Source organism: Mytilus californianus, unplaced genomic scaffold, assembly GCF_021869535.1.
Source record: "Mytilus californianus isolate M0D057914Y unplaced genomic scaffold, xbMytCali1.0.p SCAF_4, whole genome shotgun sequence".
In the NCBI taxonomy this organism is placed as follows: domain Eukaryota; kingdom Metazoa; phylum Mollusca; class Bivalvia; order Mytilida; family Mytilidae; genus Mytilus; species Mytilus californianus.
Genome location: NW_026262690.1, coordinates 47,234,977 through 47,245,394, shown reverse-complemented (window position 1 = coordinate 47,245,394; position 10,418 = coordinate 47,234,977). Strand labels below are relative to the sequence as shown.

Sequence of the window (10,418 nt, the reverse complement as noted above, 5' to 3'; positions counted from 1 at the left end):
GATTCTGCTAGCTTTCTATTTATAAAAACCGAGACTAAAAATGACAATCAAATCCAAAACCATCTATTATTAAGACTGAAGGTTTACATTTAGAATTATAAACCGATATCTTTAAAATCAATATGTTTCACATATAAGTAGAACCAAATCTCCAACTTCTTTGTGGACGATAATGATAAAAACAGAGTAGAAAGACAGAGAACATGCAATATTTTTTAACTGCTTATACCTGCGCATAACGGAGCTAATCTCTTAGTGCAATTTCTTATTTAAAAAAAATACATAAGGAATGTTGTCTCTGTTCCTTGAGTTCTTGACATGAATTAATCAAACAAGAGCCATGGCTACCTTACCATAAGCGAGCACATTTTTAATATATATTTGAAATCATATTCCGTCTAATAAACTACTTTGCTAAATGTAGTGGTAATCTTATGGACATCATTACGGTTCATGCTTTATTGTGGTTTACGACATAGGAACTTGATAGGAAGTAGGATTACAAGGATCAATGCTTTAAGATGTTGAAAAGGCAACGGCGTTACTTTATCTGAATGATGTGTTCTTCTCTTTTGTATTTTATTTTTTGTATTTTCTTTCTAGGACGACATGGTTATTTGGTGCAAATTTTCTTTTTGTGTCCAATATATATGGCAATTCCTTTTTTTCCATTTTTTTTCACTTATATCTGCCACACACATATCAATAGTTAGTCAAAAAATAATCTTATGATTTGGAGGACAGCATACGAACATTGTTATTTGTGATTACAATAATAACATTAATAATAATGATTTATACGCATAAAAGATACACCAAGATAGCAACCCAACGGTAAAAAAATCCAAAATAAAACCAAACAACTTGCAGAGGTCAACATAATAACTATTTCAAGAATAGACAAGTGTCTTTACAATTTGTCAAGCTATAAACCGCCATTTTTTTACAGAGACTTTCAAAACATCTGTCACCAATATTTGGTGCAAAGTTCTCTAAGTGACAAAAATTCAGATGTTACAAAAGAATACCATTGACAAGTTTCCTTGATTGGGACAGGTACACAGACATGTGGCGGCGTTAAACCATTTTATTTATCTGACTCACCCTTTTTTTTAATCTCCATCCGTGGAATAACAAACCTGGATGAAGGAACAATAAATTCAGTAGAGGAAAAGGATTTAACTCTACGATATAAACAAATATAACAGACAGCAACCAACGAAAACCACTCTATTATATGCTTCTGAACTAGGACAGTCACATATAGAACTTACAGTGCGCGCTCAACCCTCCCCTAACCATAAATAATGATGTAACAGCAAAAAAAGACATGTAAAAATCAGTTAGAAGTAACTTGACTCATCAGATCGACAAGAATAAATACCATGCTGGCAAAAGACTAAAAAGACCGACCAAAATGTACTCGCAAGTACTAAAAGCTAAGTCAAAACCAATGACAACCTATTATAGATAAATCATGTTCTCCCATACTAAAGTATGAATAGTACATTTCCAATGGATTTAGAATACAGACGTCATAAACAGTCTGGAAAAGGATAAGATTGTGCAAAGTCAAAATATAAGTACATTATATCGACAGGATGTAGTAAGTTTGCATGAATGTATATCAACACATGTTTAGTTACAAAATGTCAATGTCTTAATTATCAAAACAAAATGGTGGTACCAATAAAAAACAGTATTCAAAGACTCAACAACGGTGTTAAAATGACATCCTTTATGAATAAGATATTCAAAAGATCAATAAGTTTATACATAAATCGTACTTGATTTTAAATAGAAACAACATTCCCGTAAACATTATGACGTGATATCTCGTTTTGTATGACGTTACGCACGATATTGCATCTCAATTGGTAACGTGATATGTATTTTAGTAGTGCTTTGCATGTATTTCAATATGCCTGTGCTGTTATATATCCTGTCTGCATGTTGTGTGTTTTAATGTTGTGTTTGTGTTACCATATATTCGGTAAAAAGCTCTTAAGAGCTTATGTTTGTATTGTTATATATGAACCGAATCAAAACAAAACTTTTGTATTCGTATTCGTATTCGTAACGTCAAAATATTTGACTTTTTACGAAGATAATCGAGGATATTTTTTTTTCGTTGGCAATTTTTTTTCTATACATCAATATGGATACTTCTAAATGTTTGATTGTACAGAATATTCATGAAATATTTCCCACTTAAAGTACGCAAGCAACAAACAAAATGATATATGTATTTGAGTAAGATAATAGTGTCTATATAAAAATAAGAAGATGTGTTACATGTATGAGTGCCAATGAGACAACCCTCTACCAGAGACCAAATGATGTAGAACGTAATAACATGCAATGCCCCCCCCCCCCCCATTTAAATCCGAGAAGAAAAAAGTGTGGGGGAGGGGGGAGTTACAGGTTAAAAACGTCTTACTTAAAAAGTACACTTTTTTTAATAACGGAACAATTGAATTAAGAAATAAAACTATTGTCAGATAAAAATAGTTATATTCATCCCATAAGCTCACTAGCTTTGTATGATATCGAGGTGTAACTCTTCAGGCACAACAATTTGATTTTTACTTGCAATTTCTATTCATATGAATCGTATTGCAGAGAAATAACAAATCGCAGTTTTACGCCTCACAAATTTGAAAATAAATGACTGATTTGTTATCCTCTCGTAATACAGCCTTGTCACAACTTAAATAAACAACCCCAGTCATCGGAAATATTTCTGTTATAGTTTGTGGTCTTTTTGATACTATTACTACTCATAATCTATATCGTCTACCAAAACAGCAATTATCATGTCCTTTTCAACAATGTCTTCGATTATATTATAATTTGTATCACAATGGTCATCATTTTTCTTTCGGAATTTTGAATCATTTTTACCTTTTTGAAATTTCCTATAAATTGCGTTTTCTCGCAATCGTTTATTGCTCCTTAAAATCAGTTATCACAATTGTAAAATGATAAGTCTCGGACAAGAAGATTTGCTACAAAATTTGTTGAAATTATTTGGTGTATTTTGCGAGTCTGTTCTACGGGTTTACAATTCATATTACAACAAAGGTTCTCTGACTTCCTCTACCATAGAAAACTGTCCGATATGATACAACCAAGGGCGATAAAAGTTGCGTTAAACAACGAAACACTAAACTAACAAAAATTTCGATTTAGTTTTTATCGTCCCGAATCGACAACGTTAAAAACGTAAGAAAATCCTTCAGTGGACAAACTTGCAAGACATGGGATTTGTTTAAAAACGAAGTCGTTTTGACTACGCAAATTATCAAAAAGTATGTAACTATTTTGAAGGATTAAAGTACAATTACGGAAAAGCACCATTTTCTTTGCAACAAATCGATTTTTTAATAAATGACTTCGCAACTGACAGTTTACGTGTAAAAAGCGGCGAAATTCGACACTGGACATTCTTGCAAGACATTTGCCATAAGCCGTTGCATTTTTATTTGTGGTGTGAGTGCTGTACAAATTTAGTTTTCAAATGGTCTATCTATGTACTTTTGTGAGCATGATTTATGAAAACGAAATTTCATATAATTTTATATTTTAAGAACCTATAAATTTTGATATTTTACCATTTTCCGAAATCTGACCATGATGAAGACTATTTATTTTTGCAAAAAATTAGTTTTGGCCTTTGCATCAACGCAAATTCAGTTATAACGTAATACTTTATATATGACGCATAATATTCATGCGAATTTTCGCAGATTTTACACTGTTTCAAAGAGCACAAACACCCCTATCAAATTGTTATGCGTATAGTCTGTTACATCTGACACACATATTTTTGACGTTTTGCCAATATTTTTGTCCTTATTTTAGATCATTGTAAAATATTATAAAACAATTTGTTGATTTTTTGGAAACAGTAATACCTGCCTAGTCTTTGGATATACATTTAATATAGCTTAACTGTTTTAATCATATAGAAAATCTGTTTATCAGTGTGGCCTGGTTTATTTCACGGTATTGACGCAATAACGTGCGTAACGTCTATAATATGCCCCCGCCGTAGGCAACGGGGGCATTAAGTGTTAAATCCTTGACCGTTCGTCCTTCCGTTTCTGTGCTTACGTCCGTCCGTCCCATTTTCGATTGTTTGAAACTTGAGCGGGGGCATTCGTGTCCTCAGACACATTCTTCTTTTATTTATAAGAATTTTACAGGTACAGCCAAACTTCAAAACTAAATCTGAATATATGAAAGAATTTAGTAAAAGATTTAAGTAATTTATGGTAACGAAATCCCTGACTTAATAATTTGCCAGTCTAGAAAAGGACAATTATTGTTGTTTATGTTACATTTATTTAAGAATTTCCCTTACTTAAATTTCCGGAGCATAATTAGAGACATCAATTTATGATTTTTCAAAGCAAACTTATCATCAAGTTAACGGTAAGTATTATTAAATTTATCAATTAAACGGAATTTAGACGGTTATTTACTGAGTTTTGCCATAAGCTGTGATTCATAACAATACAGGAACAAGTCTGCTATTTAATGGGCGCAAGTGGTGAGGTAAACTTTATTGTTGAAGGCCGTACGGTTGCCTATAATTGCTTACATCCACTTCATTTGAACTTTGGTGGATAGTTGTCTCATTGGCAATCATACCACATCTCCTTATTTTTATATTTATTGCAGAAACATACATAAATACATGTAAACTAATCAACAAAACACTGAGACACAATAAGAATACGATAAAAATATCTTAAACAAGAAGCACATTGATTCCTATACGAAAGATAACTCGAAAATCATAATACAGTTGATCAGTCATGTACACGATCTTCTCCAAATGCTATCATGAACTATTTACACATTTACAAAACCTAGGATAAGACACAGGAACAAATCTTATCTTCGGTTCAGAGTTTATTTCTGGATCCTTTATAAGGATCCACGTATGGTAATCATGTTCTGGTTGACATTGGCCGAAGTTACAGGTAGCCCTAACTCTGAAAAGTAGAAATTAAGATATGGTTATTTATATACTAGTATACTTAACTTGAAGATAGAAGAAAAAAAGGAATAGTGGTCTATATCATATTAACCATACCCTCAATGACCAAAATCGTATATTGAAATTTATTACAATACAAATGTACAAGAATGAAATATATTATAAAGCTAGCATTACATAAAAGGTCAAAAAGGTTAATAACTTCTACTTTTGTAATGATAAATCTGGTACATGTTTTATTTAAAGATGTGTGCCAAATTTCTTCTGTATTCGTTTCATTCACAGAATTGATTCCAGATAGGTGATTCATCATATTATTTAAGTATAAGAACATCAACGTCATACTGAAAATAAACAACTTTGTGATGAAGCTGTTTTGTTTCAAAAATTATATTGTCACATATTTTGTAAAAGTTTGCATTAAAAGACACCCTGAAAATGAATTAATTTGTATTTCATAAGACAATAAGAGCCCTGCTCTGGATAGAAAATGGATTTCAGTACTAGACCTATAATGTCCACCTATTTTTAATGAGATAAATACTAAAGTTTTCGAACTTAAATTTGAAAATTTAGAAAAATGACAGTTAGTCCAATGATCTAAAATTGTTTCATATCCAAGAAAACTTTGATGAAATATTTTAAATGCAAGAGTAAATACAACTTAAGTTTGTTATTGTTCTTTTGAAAAAATGAAAATATAAAAGTAATATTCAGTACACGTGCTTTGATCTATTTACTAGAGAACCTACCTTTTACCATAAAAGTTTATGCTTATAAAATAGAATTAAATACATTATAAGAAGGGTGTTCGTTAGCATGAACATTTAATAGCGGAAAGAACTTACGGACACTTTCCTAGAAACAAGATCTGCCATCCACCTGCTGGCTTATGAACGTTATACGTTTTACCTTTGTATTCTATTTTTATCGGAGCTGTTGCTGAAAATTTACTGAAATAAAATAAATTGATGTCAATTGAAAGTGATTAACTCATATAAAATGCACGAGTATTGTCTACAACTGAAAGTTGAATAGTCCTAAAATTAAAAATAAAACATAAGATCCCAACATAGTTTGGTATTTTAAATGATTTTTTAAATCCTTTATAGAAATATAAATCAATTGTTTTAAAAACAATTGTTAAACGGTCTTTCCCCTCCGAAACATGATTGGTTGGTTGGTTGGTTGGTTGGTTGGTTGGTTGGTTGGTTGGTCGATTGATTGATTGATTGATTGATTGATTGATTGAAAGTTTGCATGACACTCTCTCTATGCGAGGCATCGGACTTGACGTTCATATTCCGACGAGGCTGCGTACTTGTATATCCCGCACTCCCAAACGGACAGCTTTAGGATTTCCTAATAAATAAAAGTCCTAACATCTTCTTTTTTTTTCTAATTTTCTCCATTTGCTACGAGAACTGATACTTCAGGGTTTCTTTTATGTGTTGTTTGTACATTTTGTTTCAACTTGTAGGAAGAAAAAAAATGAGTAACATTTTGTCTTGGAAGTTTCACTTTCCATATTTGGATATGGATCTCGAATGTTTTATTCTAATTTTAGGTCCGCGCGCGTGATGATGTTTTGAAGTCACGTGACGCTCGAATATATATGTCTGGAGTTAGAATATTAATTTCTTTTCAGGGGAGACCGTTGAACAGCAGAGCACATGTGTATTGATCAGAGAAACACGATAACTATTGTTTTTATTTTGTACAGGTCATTGATGTCGGATCACGCATACATATTACGTACACATGTTTACGGGAGCACAGATTTGTATTTTAATGCATGTTTAGAAATTTGATTGTAGGATTTCAGTAATACATTGATTTTAATTTCGCAATCAAGCGGACCGCACGTGTCTCATCGATTACTTTCAGAAAATACATGAATTGGAGCAGATTTTTGCAGGGATGGATTTCTATTTCAGAAAGAAATTTGTACATAAGAAGGATTAGCATTTTACAGTATAATGTACGGGACTAAAAGCGGTCTTCTTTTCTTTGAAATGGGATAACTTAAAAAAAAAAAATCAGTTGAAAAAAAGGGGGGGGGGGAGTGTAGTGGTAGACTGTGGTTCATTATTGAGATATGAAACATTTACAACATGATAGCTGCAAAGTTTGAAGTTTTGATAAGTAATTTGTTGATTCGACCATAACAGGGACATTGACCCTGCAATAAAATGACGCGTACCATTTCGACCAAAAATTTCTAGTAAACACGTGTAGCGACAAACTTTTTGGTTAAATTGTTTTGTCGATATCTATAACTCTTTCTAGGAAGAATCGATATGAACTTAATGTAAAAAATCACAACATGACCTTGACCTTTGACCTTGACCTAGTTTTCTATTCTTTAGGACCAAGGACCTCAAATCAACAGACCCTAGGTCTCTATCACTTATGGTTTACCAGTTACAAATGCATATCACTTATTTCAAATGCATTAGGGGAAATAACTCTCATATGGAGTCTTCGTATCGCTTCCGTCAAAATTGGACAAAAAATCCTGAGGATATAGCGAGCCATTTGGTAAAATAAATTTGTCGCTTTCTTTTACGGTTACGGAGGAGATGCAGTCACAAGGAAAACAGTGTTCAGGGAGATAACTCCTACAAAGAAAATTGTTCGGCTTAGAATGGGTGAAAATAAAAAGCGCATAAACTGTATGATACTATATAAGAAATATCTAAGCGACATCTTGCGAAACAAAAATTTTACGCGAGAACAAAATTAGGCGGAAGAAAAAAATAATAATAATAATAATAATAATCAGAACAAATACAATAGGTCTTTCCACAGAAAAGTGGAAAGACCTAATTAGTATTCATCCCAACCGTAGCGTGAAGATTCGTTATTATCTGCAATGTCATTGATTATATACCTTCGATACATTTACTTCGAGTGTTGCTCTATCTAGTATTGATAAATTAACATATAAGCGTTTGGAAAAAAACCAAGTGGATTGATGGATGGTGAGAAAATATATACAACATTTCATTAACTTAACATAAAATTTTGAGGAACAGTTCACCCAGTTTAAAGATTCTCACAAATGAAGAGAGAAGAATCAATTTCATCAAGTAATCTTATACTTTTGCTAAACTGTCCCCTAGCGGTCTACTTAATTTCATCATTTTGACACAAATAGAAACACGTCTTCTTTTCTTTTTGAAGACGTGTTCTTCCACCCGAAACACAACACAAGTATTTAAGGTAGTTTAACCGAACCGCGTATGCATATGCCTGTTTAAAGACAGGAACTCGACAGTGATTGTCTTCTGTAAAATCTTTATGATTTCTGTTATTTGGAGAATTTAGGTTGATGGCAGACACTTTAGAATCTTATACATCCTTGGCTTTCAAATATTCGGCTTTGAGCGTTCCTGATGAAGGTAAATCCAAAAAAGCGCTTCGGACGCATGGCATTTAAAACGTGTGGTTTTCATATGTTTTTTTAAAGTTTCTGTTTAATTTTATTTACAACTTTCTTACGACTTGATGCGATTTTGAGTTTGATACCTCTATTCTTAAATATTGTATTTTAACCTTTCGATGTCTTTTGTTTATTTGTGTCGTTAGGTCTAATGACGTGTACCCCAGTTCTCCTTTATTCATATCTTCATTGAAGCTTGTTGTCAAATACGTCTAATAGATGCACGGAAAGGAACCATACTTTTCTGACCTATCTAACATGCATATATTGCACTTGTAATGTTTATTTTAAATTAAGATTTTTCCCTGTGAACGAGAGATAATCAATTTTGAACTATGTGCCTTCGACCATTATTGCATTATATGTCTGCTAGACTCATATTAATTATAACTCGTGTATATAAATAAGTAATGTCCGGATGTCTCAGTGCTAGCAAATATGACATAAGACTCGCTACTTAGTTTTACTCCAAACCCTATGAGAATATGTACTGAAAAATCGCTAATTTTAAAAACAACAAGAATGTATAAGTGAACACGTTAAACTTGTTAAACACACGATTTTGTGACTGTACCAAGTTTGGATATCTGGGACATGTGTTCCTCATTTGTACGGAGGAGTCGGTTGTTGGTGTTTTGTGGTCTAGTGTACTGTCCAATATTTTTGGTAATTTCTGTTATCCTTTTTTTTTTTTTTTACACAATTTTTAACTTCAGGGTAATTGACAAAGTAGAGGGCTTCAAATACATGATTATGACAAATTAAGTCTGTCCCTAATTAATCTATTCGTGTGTCTCTACGTACATGTGGGTATCATGTTGTAGTAATCAGAGCTGATAGAACCGAATATTTTTCACTTTGTTTAATATGTTTTTACGGTATCCGATTTAAAAAACAACAACAAAAAAACAAGCATTAAATAAACCGCGTAGATTCGTGACGCAGATCTGCAAAATTGGTATCTTATATGCATGTACGTTTATTTCGCTTTCATATTTTTAAATTAAAATATTTTATAACGGCTTTTAACATCACCTGTAGACACGAAATATATACAAATTTCCTCCTCAAAAAGAAAATTGTTAAACTAATATATGTGTTTTGAATTGCAATAAAAAGTCTTACATTACTTACGTAGGACAGCAAGTTGAACACTTAGCCCTTTTAATTCGTGTGATATTTAACCACCGTTGATGTTCCACGGAGCACTTCGGTGCTGGTGACATCTTTGTCCAGAAAGTTTTGGATTTCGTAATTTTTCCAAGTGGATAATAATAATGATGATAGCTGCGCATTTCATCAGTACTATACTTGAGTTTCATTATTTGGCTCTCGCTGTATATCATATTTTGAAATACATGGCTATACTGGTTAAACCATTTTACTGTTGCGGTGGTTACTAGGCTAACGCTTCCGATAACAACGAAACAGACTGCAACTTGTAGCAAATACATTTTGAATCAGTTATGTGACGAACTGAAACCTTTAAATAAAAGCAGAAATAAATTTAAAATGAAATCAGCAAAATAAATATTATTTACTTATGAGTAATGAAAAAGAATAGTTGTTGTTTCAAGATTGCACAAAATCCATGCTACATGCATTACCACGTACAAAAGAAGGCCAGTTACAGTTAAATTTTGGATAAGCCGTATTTTAAGAGGACATTTGACTACGAAACACTATAAATTGTATACAAATGAACCTTTTATATTTATTTGTACTTAAGTTCTCTCCCAACCTTCCCTTTATTGAAATTTTAAATCGTGAAATATGAAACCCGCTAAGAGTTAAAAAGCAATAATGCACAATGCATCTAAACCGGATGTGCGATTATTAGGCAGAGGTGCACTTGTTGACAATATAACGCTGTGTTCATCAGGTAATAGTATAATATTAGCATCGAGTTTAAGGATTATGCCCATTCTCATCCTAAACAATTGTTTTCATCATCAGTGGATTACA

At 32.3% G+C, this 10,418-nt stretch overlaps 1 long non-coding RNA gene across 1 annotated transcript; it reads right to left on the bottom strand.

Moving 5' to 3' along the window:
- Positions 1–2,417: 2,417 nt before the first annotated feature.
- LOC127738167 (uncharacterized) lies at positions 2,418–9,924 on the bottom strand. The gene is made up of 3 exons (XR_007999952.1): positions 9,588–9,924; positions 5,857–5,961; positions 2,418–5,003 (listed from the first exon to the last, which is right to left on the bottom strand). It is a non-coding gene; the product is annotated as an uncharacterized LOC127738167 (long non-coding RNA).
- Between the last annotated feature and the right edge of the window lie 494 nt (positions 9,925–10,418).